Genomic DNA, 13,733 nt, shown 5'->3' with positions numbered 1-13,733 from the left:
AAACATACGTTATTGTTTAAAAAAAAAAAAAGAAAGAAATTCTAAGAACAGAGAAATCACACAGCTAAAACAAGGCCTGCATTCATCAAGCCAGAGCATCCCGGTCAAGAGAGCCATTAACAAGCGCATGAATCTGATCTGCTTGTACTCAAAACACACACACACACACACACACACATACAGCCTTCACAGCAACAAGCCTGCACAAGGGCTGTAGGTTGAGATTACCCATGAGGTTATAATAAATAACAAGGTAAGATTACAGAGAGAACATCACATTTCACTTAGATAAAGGACAATAAAAGACATGTCAGTTCATAAACTAACAAACCTGGATTTACATTATGTCTCCTGGACTGATACCTGTTTAGACTGTATTTTGAATAGTCTGCTATATTGTTTAAAAAAAAAATAGGAAAAGAAAAGGTATAAATAAAATCATCATAACAGAGCGCTTTGGACTGTTAAGGTCAATCCACAAGAAAGCTGCATGCTTTTGTATGTCATCCAAAGACAGTTATGTCATCCAGTGACTCAGCACCGCAAAAAGCTCACAAAAGGACGACACACACAGCTACAAAATTCCAAAAGGAAGTCACCAACTTTAATTTCTTATTACTGAGATTTTTCAATAAAATTGAAAATCTAAAGTTTGTCATCTTTTACTTTAGTTTTGTATTTGAGCTACACTGCCAATGTTGCTAACAGGTAATGGAAATCTCTTACACATACACTCCTGAATATTTATATATCTGCTGCAAACGACATTGCTAAGCTGAATAATCTCTTCTTTTAATAAACAATTTAATAGCTGGAAGAGTTCACATCTACAAGCCTTGTGGTAAAATTGCCAAGATGGTTGCCTGATACCCAACTTAAGATCATGTTTAGAGAAGACAATAAGTCACATCAAGGCACATCAGTGAGTCTGTTTAACATCGCTAAAGAGCTAGATGTGGTTGTTTACCACAAGGTCTTTCTTCAAAAGATTTGTTTTGTAAAATTGACTTCCATTATTTATTATCTTCATTAGTCTCGTTGGTATAATGCTTAAGAAGCAAGCATTAGACACCAAACAGACAACATACAGTATGATAGCTGACAAAATACATTAAGAACAGATGAAAACTGTAACTCCAAAGACATAATTATGGTGAAATTTGGGATAGGACTCAGTCACGTTCCAATTCGATATTATCATGACACCTTGTTGACGATTCCATTAACGTTGTCATTCTGAGTATCACGGTTTTATGAACATCACAATTTTAATACAATTTTAAACCTTTAAAAAAAGTTGCAGCATTAAACAATACAAAATAACTTCACAAACAAGAGTTTAACATTTAACTCTGCAGCACTTATCTCTGTCTGTCATAATTATTATTTCTAAACAAACTTAGCAAATAATTCACGTCAACCACACATAAAGAGAATGTGTAAATAGTTTAAAAGCACCATAGCGGCACGGTGGTGTAGTGGTTAGCACTGTCGCCTTGCACCTCCTGGGTTCCCGGCCAGGTTCAATTCCTGTCTCTGTGTGCATGGAGTTTGCATGTTCTCTTGGTGGGTTTCCTCCGGGTACTCCGGTTTCCTCCCACAGTCCAGAGACATGCAGTTTAGGCTAATTGGCGTTCCCAAATTACCGTGAATGAGTGTGAATAGATGTGTGTGTGACCTGCGATAGATTGGCAACCTGTACAGGGTGTACCCCGCCCTGTACCCTAGGTCTCCTGGGATAGGCTCCAGGCTCCCCGCGGCCATGAATATAGGATAAAGCGGTAAAGACGATGAGTGAGTGAGTGAGTTTAGAGCAGCACCTGTAGGATTATAAAGAAACAGCACTGTTTTTTCACCTCAATGGTGACAGGGAGTGATTGGGTCAAGCAGCTGTGAATGCTTCAAACCTGGGCATGTAGGGCTTCTAACCCAATTTCTGACTAATTAGCCCTTTTTAGCCTGCTTTAAGATTTGTGTAAGCGTGTATAATGTGTGAGTTTGAGACTAATTCATCAGTTAGGAGGGAAAGGCAGATCAGAGACTCTTAATGCATGCGATTTCTGATAATGCATGAAAAATGTTTGTGTTGCGGCACTCGGAAGCTTCTGTACTTGGTATAGAATAATTTATATCTGAGGCTGATCAGCCAATAACCAATAAATAATAAACTGTTATTTTGGTCACGGATCAACTGGTTCATTTTTATTATAAATGTAAAAATAGTTTTCATTAAAAACATTATAATAATAATAATAAAAGTAAAAATTTTGGAGTTGGTCTTTTGCTGCACAAAAGAATCCATAACTGAATAAATTTTTCCCTTATCTGTGTTTGAAATTTTATGTATATGTAGATATAATATATAGAATAATTAAATAATACTTAGTAAATTACGAAAACCTATTTTCCAGTTAACTGTCGTGTATGCTAATAAAAACATCTTAGCACTAAAGCTACCAGGCTAATTGCTACCGCTAACTAAACAGGCAAATCAATGTTGGCATTAAAAAAAAAAGAAAAAAAATTGTATACAACTCTTGTGGACATATGTGAATTTGGCTTAAATATCCTGTCGGATATGCTGTCAAATTAGCAGATAATTAACAGCTGGCTAACGTAAACGCTAAAGCTACGTCCACATTACAAGTCACACTCTTCAATTAAAATTTTTTTAGTCAGAGCATGTCATGACAGTTCACATTTATAATTACAAGAGACATTTATCTAATTCCAATGCTTAGAGGACATGTCTGTCCCCTAAAACGGCCTCTGAAACTTGAGAGCCGCTGTTTTAGCAGCTTCTGCTAGTAGATTTGCGCATTCAGACAGCTGTAAAAAAAAATTATAATTAAAAAGTGTTTTAAAGTGTTTTATAATTAAAAAATCTGATTTGAGTCAACTCAGACTGGAAATGTGAACGCAGCCCAAAATTGGTTGGTTTTAAAACATTGCTCTGGCACTGAGGACTCAAGCCAAGTAAAAGAGTTAACTAGTAAACAAGGTTTGAAAGTAACAGCTGATTTGATGTTTAAAAGGTAATAAGACAAATAAACAGCTAAAAAAGACACTAAGGCAAGTCTGTCACGTGGGAGAGAGCTTTAGGGGATCGGGAGATGGTACAGAGAGTGTGTGTGTGTCTATGTGTGTGTGCCGTTTCTATTCACAATGATGGCATTGTGTATGTGTTTTGTCACAGCTCTCTTTTTTCTGTGATTGTAATGCCCACCAGAAAAAAACACACAAAAAACATAACATATACAGTATACCACATACTGTTATGCGCTTCAAATAACTGTATCTGTAACTCTACATATATTTGGGTGATCTGTTAAAAAGATTTTGAAAAAAGTCCAATGTGGGTGTGGCCTAAACCATCTTTATAATAAACCCTTTTGCATGACTTTATACCATGTTGTGTACTACTGCATGTTTCCGTGACATCAGAGAAACAACTTCACGATGGAGGTTACCCTACATGGTTTCATTGTCTCTCTGGTGATTGTTTATTACATTGCTTGCACTTACCACTTTAGACAAATCATTAATCCTAGTGAACTGCAACATACCCAACCACCAAAGATATTTTCAAAGATCCATCAGGTATGTACATTGCTCTTGTTTTGTGATTTCTCAACAGAAGGAGTTCACTAGATTGTTTGGCTTCTCTTTTTGGGAGTTGCAGTTGTTTTGGTCAAGTGTGATTACAGTGTTCACATTATATGAAATAAACCGCACCAAGTCCACTAGAGTTCGATTTAACTGTCGTTGTGAAGGCCCCCTAACAGAGTGGTTCCCCACCCTGGTCGTGAAGGACCGACCCCCTGTCCTGCACATTTCCCGGCTCATTAAACTGGTTGAGCATTTTGAAGTCATTCTTCTGAAGAAAGGACAAACCCACGGCATGCATTCAGACATGTTCTATGACATCATCCATCTCAGCATGCGTGATCTCATTTTTGAATGATTCACCATCACTGGCTCTGACTGGGCGGCCTGATCTGGGCCTGCAAAACATCATATATATATCTACGAAATGCGCAATTTGTGTTTACATCGCTCTATCTGATCCTCTTGAACTGAACAAAAGCTCATTCCCTGTGTATATAGCCTTGCTGATGAATCTGTGTTGAATCTCTCTCTCTCACACACACAAACACACACATACACTCACAGGAACACACAAATTAGAGGTTAATAGGTTGGCTGTCTTGTCTGAAAAGCGTATGTTCATCATTGACTACATTAGTGCACAAAAGCTTCAAACAAGGACCAAACAGATTTGAAGGCCTTCATGAGTAAATGGCCTGCACTAAGCACACTATGATCAGCCTACTGACTGCCAAAACAGACTAATGTGTGATGCACTAAGTGCACTTACAGTATAAGCGGATAACTGAATAATTGTCCATGCATCAATAATGTCATCTAAAGACCAAACATATGGTGGACCATCCTATAGCTTTAGCCTGTGCTGTTTAGAAATGTGTTGTACAGAAATGGTTGCACTGAAACCAAACGTTAAAAACTGAAAACCCGACCAATAAAAAATTATTTTGGTCTCTGATAATAATTTCTATCGCATACAGCATCGAATGCTAATCGAGTATAGCATTTAAAATGTTTATAATGTCAGAAATAACATTAAAAACAAGTAATAATGTATTAAATGCATTAGTCATGACTAGTGGACCAACCTAGTAGCCACATGGTTTTTGTGCACGATACTGTAACAAATTGCTCTGTTTAAAAAATAAAAAAAAAGAAGCATTTCTGTTTACTCGAGATCACCACAAGTTCATAACAATGAGTCCCAGTGATGTCACTAAAGAGATGACGAGGTCTGAGATATTTTCAAAGAGAAAAATCAATCCTTTGTTCATCCTCAATAACCACTTTATCCTGGTCAGAATTCCTGGTTATCATCACTGCTTAAGGCAAGGGTAAAAAATCAAACATGTTCTAACAGATATACTAGATTTAGGATAAGGTAGAAATCATGTGATTTTTTTTTTTTTGTGGTCACCATATTTAGGAAAGAATTTCTGGTTTATCTGTACAATACAGTCATAATTACTAACATTACTTCAAAAGAGAATAAACCGCCATTGACAAAGTCACTCAAATAGTATGTGATCCTTACGTCCCTACCACCGAGCTGCTCGATCCACTTAAGCCAATTATGTGTAATACCCAGACACATCTAACATCAGAATAGGAGGAACTAACCATGGCAATGTTGGATTTCAGGAACTAATTATCTCCTTGAATTTTTCACCCATAACAATCATTAAAGTTTACAATAATGAGCTGGAACATAAAAAACTAATTAAATACAGCAAGCAGAATTTAGCTTAGGACTGACAGAGCGGCTATGTTAAGTCAAATATCCACCCTTTACAGCCGTGGTGAACAGAAAAGCATCTCAGGTTCAACTTCTGTGAGCCAAAAACAGGAACCTAATGGCGTTTTTACTTACCGGCCCCAGGATCATTTCCAAGACTTGAAAGTCTGGTTCGTTTTGATCAGAAAAAACGAAATACAATCTTTCTGCACTGAAGCCAATCCTACCTGAAAACAGAAGTGACATCATCGGTGCTGTCGATCTTCCCCAAAATCTTAGTGTGCATGCACACGCCAAACCCTTTCTTTGACTAACACAGCAATCTCACTCTCTCATCACTCACTCATTTTCTATACCGCTTTATCCTGTATTCAGGGTCACGGGAACCTGGAGCCCATCCCAGCTGGCTTAGGGCACAAGGCAGGGTACACCCTGGACAGGGTGCCAATCCATCGCAGGGCACACACACATACACACACTCACAAACTCATTCACACACTACGGGCAATTTGGGAACGCCAATTAGCCTAACCTGCACATTTTTGGACTGTGGGAGGAAACCGGAATACCCAGTGGAAACCCACCAAGCACGGGAAGAACATGCAAACTCCATGCACACAGAGACGGGAATCGAGCCTGGCCAGGAATCTAACCTGGACCCTGGAGGTGCAAGACAGTAATCTGGTATTACTGTGCTCAACTGGCCTGCCAACTCTCCTGACCTGAACCCCATAGAGAATCTGTGAGGATATTGTAAAGAGAAAGTTGAGAGACGCAAGACCCAACACTCTGGATGAGCTTAAGGCCGCTATCGAAGCATCCTGGTCCTCCATAACACCTCAGCAGTGCCACAGGCTGATTGCCTCCATGCCACGCCGCATTGAAGCAGTCATTTCTGCGACAGGATTCCCGACCAAGTATTGAGTGCATAACTGAACATAATTATTTGAAGGTTGACTTTTTTTTGTATTAAAAACACTTTTCTTGTATTGGTCGGATGAAATATGCTAATTTTTTGAGATAGGAATTTTGGGTTTTCATGAGCTGTATGCCAAAATCATCAATATTAAAATAATTAAAAGGCTTGAACTACTTCAGTTCTGTGTAATGAATCTAAAATATATGAAAGTCTAATGTTTATCAGTACATTACAAAAAATAATGAACTTTATCACAATATGCAAATTTTTTGAGAAGGACCTGTATAACACAAAAATTCTGATTGGCCAGTGGGTGTTTACACAAGTAGTTTTCACCCACATGTGTTCCGTCACAGGCGTGTCACAGCGAATGTAACAGTAAGCAGCATCATCAACTTCTTTGACATACTGTGTGTGTGTGTGTGTGTCACAGGCGTTCATCACAAAATGTATCATTAGGCAGCATCATCATCAACTTTTATGTCATGCTGTGAGCAGCTCACAGGAATTCATCACCTACTGCAGGAGCGTTGCCTATGGCGTGCTCTCTGTCCAGATTTGAGGCATTAGAGAAGGTAAAACATGGCTGTTTCTCTGTAATCCTACAGGTAAACTATTTACAGTGTGTAGGGGGAAAAAAAAGAAACTGAACATTTATGGGCAGTTTTTCTGACACACGGACAAATCTAAAAGAATATATTTCCCTAATGACAGCTTAAATCTAAACTAAGACAGGACTTAATCTATTTCTGGAAACTATCTATTAATATGCGCTTTTATAACAGTGATGACATTCCTTTAAGTCCATAACAAGGCCATGAGAGGGAAATACCTACACAGACACACACCTACACCCACACACAGGCTCGGGCATACACAGAGATCAAAACACTATGATTTCAGGTGTGCTAACTACTGTACACAAAATAAAGTCACGCCTAGAAAGCAGTACACAATAGGTCCAGATACAACAGGGAGTCCTCACAACCTGCCATGAAATTCCACATTCACCCAGTTTAACAACCAAGCAAAGTTACTCTCCTAGGAACCTGAACTCTTGCTAAGCCTCTTTCCACCCTGCGTCTTAAATAATGACTGTGTCCTCCCTCTTCATAATCACACAGGGATAAATGAGTCATTGCAGAGCAACATGATATGTTTAGAGGTATAATACAACACCTATTCATCTGGGAAAGACACTGAAATTTACAATAGGGGTTTACTTTTGTACATGAGTGGAAACAGGTTAAGCAGATTATGTAAAAAAAAAACATTGTTGTTGTTATTATTATTATTATTATAAAAAGCCAGAGTTTTATAAGGGTCAAATGACTGGCCTACAACAAGAAAAAAAAATTACTGCAGTTGGGCTAAAAACTATATAACCGTCACATTATTATATGCTGGTCGGATTGTGCTGAACTGAACCTAAAAAAAAACATTATGAATGACTGTGATCAGAGATGACTTAAAATCTTGGTGAAGTTGCAATGTAAAAAAAAAGAAATCAACTGTAGAATTCATAGCTATATATAAAAGTAAAAGTAAGAGCATTTCCAAGCAGACACAATGTGACGAGAACTAAACTGTTGTGTGTGAATAAGAAAACCACTTGTTAATAAGACTAATCTCACTAACAGAAGAAAGGCTTCAGTTTCCTAGAAAGCATAGTTATAGGACTTTGGACCAATGGAGAAAGGTCATGTAGCCTGATGAGTTCAGACTGACCCTATTCGAGGGCAATATGTGTGTCAGGGTAAGACTAATTTATTTCTCACAAATTTAAAGCACAGCTAAATGCTTGCCCCCCAAACATCCCAGTTAGGCAGCTGGGGTCAGAGTGCAGGGTCAGCAAGGATACAGCACCAATGAGGCAGATATTAAGGGCCTTGTGCAAGGGCTCAACGCTGACACCTTGGCGGTGCTGGGGCTTGAACCCCCAACTCTCTGAGTGATGCACTTGTCATGCATAGTGGCCACTGTACAATCCTTTGGAGGGTCCCTGTAATCTAAAGTTGCTTCAGTTGCTCAGGTCTAGGCTTAGTAGCATTATGTGGCAATAAAATAAAATCAGCTGATAACCTGAATGTACTGAATGACCAAGATGTCACAGTTTTTTCTTCCATAATGACATGGGCATATACGGGAATCATTATCGCACATGAACTCACCATCACGTTGTGCACCATAATTAAAGCTTAATGTCTTCCAAAAAATATTAGAATGTCAACTTTTTTGGTCAGGCAGCGTATTTTATATGATTTATATAAACCAGTGTCATTTTGTATAAAAGTAATTTAACTGAAGTTTTTATTATTAGTTTTACATGACCAATGATAATACTAACATCTATACATAAATAGTATATGTTATTTATAAGCATTTATTATGAAGTTTCTATGCTGTGTTACTGTGAGTAAAATATCTGAATAGTTTGTCAGCGTAACAAAAAAACACAACAAAAGCTATCCAAAAGGAGGATTAGCTCACCAAATCAAGACATCTGGACTTGGAGCACAGCTGTGGCATGTTACGTCCAAAGTGACTCAGCTCAGTAAAATACCAAAAATAGCAGTGGCCAGACTTTGTGTGGAAAACATAAGTAAGTACTTTGCAGAGGACGGCAAGAAAAACAGTGCAGTAATGGCAGCTGTGCACAAGAGAATCGCGGCACGCTATGGTCGAGCATGGGATAGGCTACAAGGTCGGGTCATCTATTCCTTTCAGTGACTAACGGTGCAGATGTTAGCCAGCGGCGACAAACCAATCTGTCTCTCTAGCACACAGATCAAGAAAGAGAGAGACATGTAGCATATACAGTACTATCGCCACAGAGAACGCTACAGCTATAGCAGAGAGAGAAGCGAAAGACACAATGAGAAAGAAGGAAAGACAGGAAGGGTGCAATGCAAATGATCCTCCTCTCATTCTGAATGCTTCAGCAGTGTTGCCAGTGACAGGCGCACCAGCTCGAGTGTCACACATGGGGCCTTGTTCAGTCTGACACACTAACACACACACACACACACACACACACACACCAGCCTGCCATATGAGCAGAGTGTAGCTTACTACCCTCATTTTAACTAAACAGTCCAAATTTATGCAGTATATCCCTGTGTCCTGATGAGCATAACGACGAAACAGCTTCTCAGCATGACACTTCCGTGGAAGGTTAATTCTCTCGTATTGCAAGACAAATTATTATACTGTAATATCAGAATTATATTTTTAAATAAAAGTTCGATTTAAATACTTTACATTTAGGCATTTGGGAGACACTCTGATCTAGAGCACCTTAAAAAAGTGCTTTGAAGTTTTTGTTATTGGATGGATCCTTACATTGGATTACCAGTTTACTAAGTACCATTAATCTAACACTGTTGTGTAAGTTTGTTTGTTCGTGCGTGCGTGCGTGCGTGTGTGTGAAGAGTTAGATATTAGCCCAAGTACTAAAGAAACAGATATGTCTTTTAAAGGTATAATCATCAAAGGGATTATTTAAAGGGATAATTTAATCTTTTTCATGCTGATCTTTGTCCTTCTGTGCTTATTTGTGAATATTTGTGATTACTAAAATGCTAAATCATTCAGAGGATCGAAATGAGGATCAGCCAAATATATTGCTAAAATACGCCAGAATTTTATTAGGTCTAAACCTCCAACTGATAAATCTGCAATTTCCATTAAGACCTATTTGGACATCTAAACAAAGAATGCAAAAGCTAATTAATCAAAACTCGAGTCCAAGGAGTCGCCACTGCAGACCATCCGGTCCGCACATACAAGTTTGGCACAGGTTTTACCGCGGATGCCCTTCGGAAATGGAACCTGGGCCGTCCGCATGGGAGGCGAAATGCTACAACTAATTTAGCGCCAAACTTCATATACTTTTCACCTGATAAAGATTGTAAACTAATCTTTTAATCTCTATAACACATTGAAGCCTTTTTTAATTTTTACTTTTTCAGAGGGTAAAATTTGTAGAACCACTTTATCAAGTCTGTTTCAGCTGTACACCACTAATGGAGAGTTACATAAGAACTTTTTGATTAAATCTTTTTCCTCATGTCTATCTCATGCTGTGACATTCATTATGATGGCGTAACAGCAGTAGTTTTGAGTTTGGGTTAAATATTCACATCATCAAACAACTGCCCTTTTATTATAATTGTTTTTTAACAATTAAAGTATTTTTCCCCTTGTGTGGTTACAAAAGTATAAATTACTGTCAGTCATAACTGAATATACATTGCAAATGCAGCGGTTAGTATTACATAAAAACCGTATATGGTGCAGTAAACCTCATTTCATTTCAAGCAAACAAAGCCACAACTGTCCGATTCCTCACTGCAAAGAGATGAACAAGTTAATTTCTCAAACCATAATGGCTGTGCATTTGTAGTTCATCCATCCATTTGAGAACCTCTGTAGTCCGGCCAGAAACCATAGATGACAATGGTGACTATTGTATTTATTCTCATTTTGTACGACTGTGGCAGGACCTCCGATCAACATTCACAGACACACTATGGGCAATTTGGGAACGTCAGTTAGCCTAATCTAATCTGTATGTAATCTAAACCAATGTCTATGGACTGTGAGAGGAAACAAGGAGATCATGATAATTCCATGTGTACAGACCCGATACGGGAATCAAACCCCGGACCTGGAGGTGCAAGGCAACAGTGCGAACCACTAAGCCACCGTGATGTTGCATTGTTAGTAACAAGTCGGTATTTATGATATTGACGAGAATATTGCGTTGAACATATACATTTCTGTATACAGTAGCTTGTATAAGAAATGAAAAACATTCCCCTTTCCATTCACCGAGTGATGATTAAAAAACACGTCTAATATCACATATTTTTAATGCCTAATCATTTTGAATACATAATATAATCATAAGAAAATGAGGGAGGGAAAGAAACAAAATGTTCCTCACACAAAAGTAGGGGGAAAACACACATTAGTCACCAAGAGGCTTTGCATTGCAAACCTTTATCCAGGTAACACAGAGGCTGTTGCAGTGCTCTTGTTGTGGAATAGCATGTTCTGCATCTGAACAGATTATCTGTTGCTTACAAAAAAAAAAAAAACAATGATCAAAATCTCTCTCAAAAATCACTGATTGAATTTCCTATCATCGTACTGTGTGTGGTCATGTGGTCTAATCACAGAGCTTTCTACCAGCACTGTTGCTCAAACAAGACAAACCTGCTCAAAAGGAAAACAAGTGATTAGATTGCCTATCCTTCTTAATTACGGGGACAGGATCATTAATCTGTTTAGCTGTTAGCCAATGAGGACAGAAGCTCTTGTAGGTTATGGCATAGTTTCTATTTTGGCTGATTAGCAAGAAATCAGTTTCCTCCTCTTAGTATCTACAGGGTGATTATAAAGCGTCTCGATGACGTCTAGACCACAACATTGACCGGAAATGACACCCCCTGGGATGTAATCGGCTGTGACTGAAGCAAGTGTCCCGGATAGGGGGAAAAAGCTCATTATTACTTGGTTCGTTACATTTTGACCTTTAGGCCTAAAAAAGGAAACACGCAGAAAAAGTGTGTGTGTGTATACCATACACTAACCCTAGTTTGTGGTTAATGAGGCAGATTTATGATTAAATCAATTATTTTAACAGGTCTTTTGAGTCAATCAGAGCAACTTTGTCATGAACAGAATAATTTCAGACAATTTCATTTGTATTGTGATCTAATTTCATCAAGTATTATCTCACAACCTAAAAATGCTTTATGCTATAAAAATACCTTTTTCCATAGACAAGGGTCAATGCAGAACCACAGGAATGCATTAATCCCACTTGTTCCATATTCCAAACACTTCCAGACCTAGAGATTTGTGTATCAGCTACATAACTGAATTGGATCTAATACTGACATCCTCACAGTACCAGTCTACACTGCAGTGACAATATTCTAAAAGAAAATGCAAGCAAGATACCTCCGTGAATTCAACCTGGAGAGAAAAAAAAGCTGTCAAATCTGTTCCTGTAGTGATTCTGCATTTTAGGAGAGTACCAGCCCCAATAGCATCCATAAGAAATGCTGAAGGTGAATCAATCTACTGTACGAGGAGGAGCACGATGATGCTTTGAATCAAAGACAAAATTTACAGATTCTCGCGCAATCAGACATGAGGCTTGACGGAATTGCATCAGTAATGTGAGCGTGTGAAATGCTGAAAGTCTAGTCTAATGATAGTGCAGGTCTAAATTGTAGCTTGAGCAATGTAGAAGGAGGAAGCAGATACCCATAGTTTTATGATATCCAAAATTCGTTGCCATTTTATGACTACTATCTGTTTCATTCTGTTAAAAAATTAGGAATGCCTAGGCGTGAATGTTATATACATTTCTGATTGTCAAAGCCACCAAAACTGAGACGCTCAAACTGAGAGCGGATTGTCCCAGAGACAAATCTTGAAATGACCTTGTCTGCTCATAACAGGGTTATAGTTACTTTTTTAAAGGACAGAACATCAACAAAGCCATGTCCGGATCTTATAAAAGATGTCTTCATGATGTTCAAAGATATGTTGATAATCCTCTTATTCCACACCTGAGCGAGATGTTGCTCTTAAAGCATTAAAGGAAAGGTCCATCCATCCATCCATCCACCAGGGAACCTCTGTAATCCAACTAGGGGCTATGGAGTCCAGTAGTGACCAATGTATTTATTCCTATTTTTATAACCGTAATTGTACCTTCAGTCAACATTCACACACGCATTCATAATTGGGAACACCAATTATCCTAATCTGGATATGGTAAGGATATCCTAATCTTTGGACTATGGGGAAGATCGGGGTACCCAGAGGAAACCCACTAAGTAAGGAGAAAACATGCAAACTCCACACACACAGACCTGAGGCGGAAATCAAATCCGGACCATGAAAGTTCGAAAACCGACAGCACGGTCCCTCCATTAACAGTTTATTAATAGCTAAACCTTATGTGCTTACAAATTTAACACATTTTGGGTGCATACACCTACTCACTCATTGTCTTGGATACAGGGTCGCAGGGGGCCTGGAATCTATCCCAGGAGTCTGAAGCAGGGTACACCCTGGATGGGTTCCAATCCATCGCAGAGGACACACACATACTCATTCACACACTACATGTGTCGTTGGACTGTGGGAGGAAACCGGAGTACCTGGAGGAAACCCACCAAGCACACACAGAACATGCAACCTCCATGACCACAGACCCAAGCGGGCACCCTGGGAGTGCAAGGCGACAGTGCTAACCACTAAGCCACTGTGCCACCATTAACAATTTATTAATAGTGCAAATAGTGCATAGACTGTATCATAAAACCATGAGTGTCTACCTCTAGCATGTGGAATCAAATGAATCAAACTCGCACAGATCGGCTCATTTAAACGGACAAAATCAATCGGATTCGAGACTGGAGAATCAGATGAGTGATCTCTTCTTTGATG

The 13,733-nt window shown here is 38.7% G+C and overlaps 1 protein-coding gene across 3 annotated transcripts in view; it reads right to left on the bottom strand.

The window, feature by feature from the left end:
- The window catches only part of evi5l (ecotropic viral integration site 5 like), a 52,338-nt gene that overhangs the window by 37,765 nt on the left and 840 nt on the right, over positions 1-13,733 (bottom strand). Inside the window, exon 1 of one of the 3 annotated variants that reach the window (XM_053477051.1) lies at positions 8,751-9,079. The exons of the other annotated variants lie outside the window; for them this stretch is intronic. The gene's annotated coding sequence lies outside the window, so the exon portion shown is untranslated. Of the gene's footprint in view, positions 1-8,750; positions 9,080-13,733 lie in introns of those variants that run through there. 3 annotated transcript variants of the gene reach the window in all.

The sequence above is a fragment of the Clarias gariepinus genome, chromosome 18 (genome assembly GCF_024256425.1).
Source record: "Clarias gariepinus isolate MV-2021 ecotype Netherlands chromosome 18, CGAR_prim_01v2, whole genome shotgun sequence".
NCBI lineage: Eukaryota > Metazoa > Chordata > Actinopteri > Siluriformes > Clariidae > Clarias > Clarias gariepinus.
This window is presented reverse-complemented; position numbering and strand designations above follow the sequence as displayed.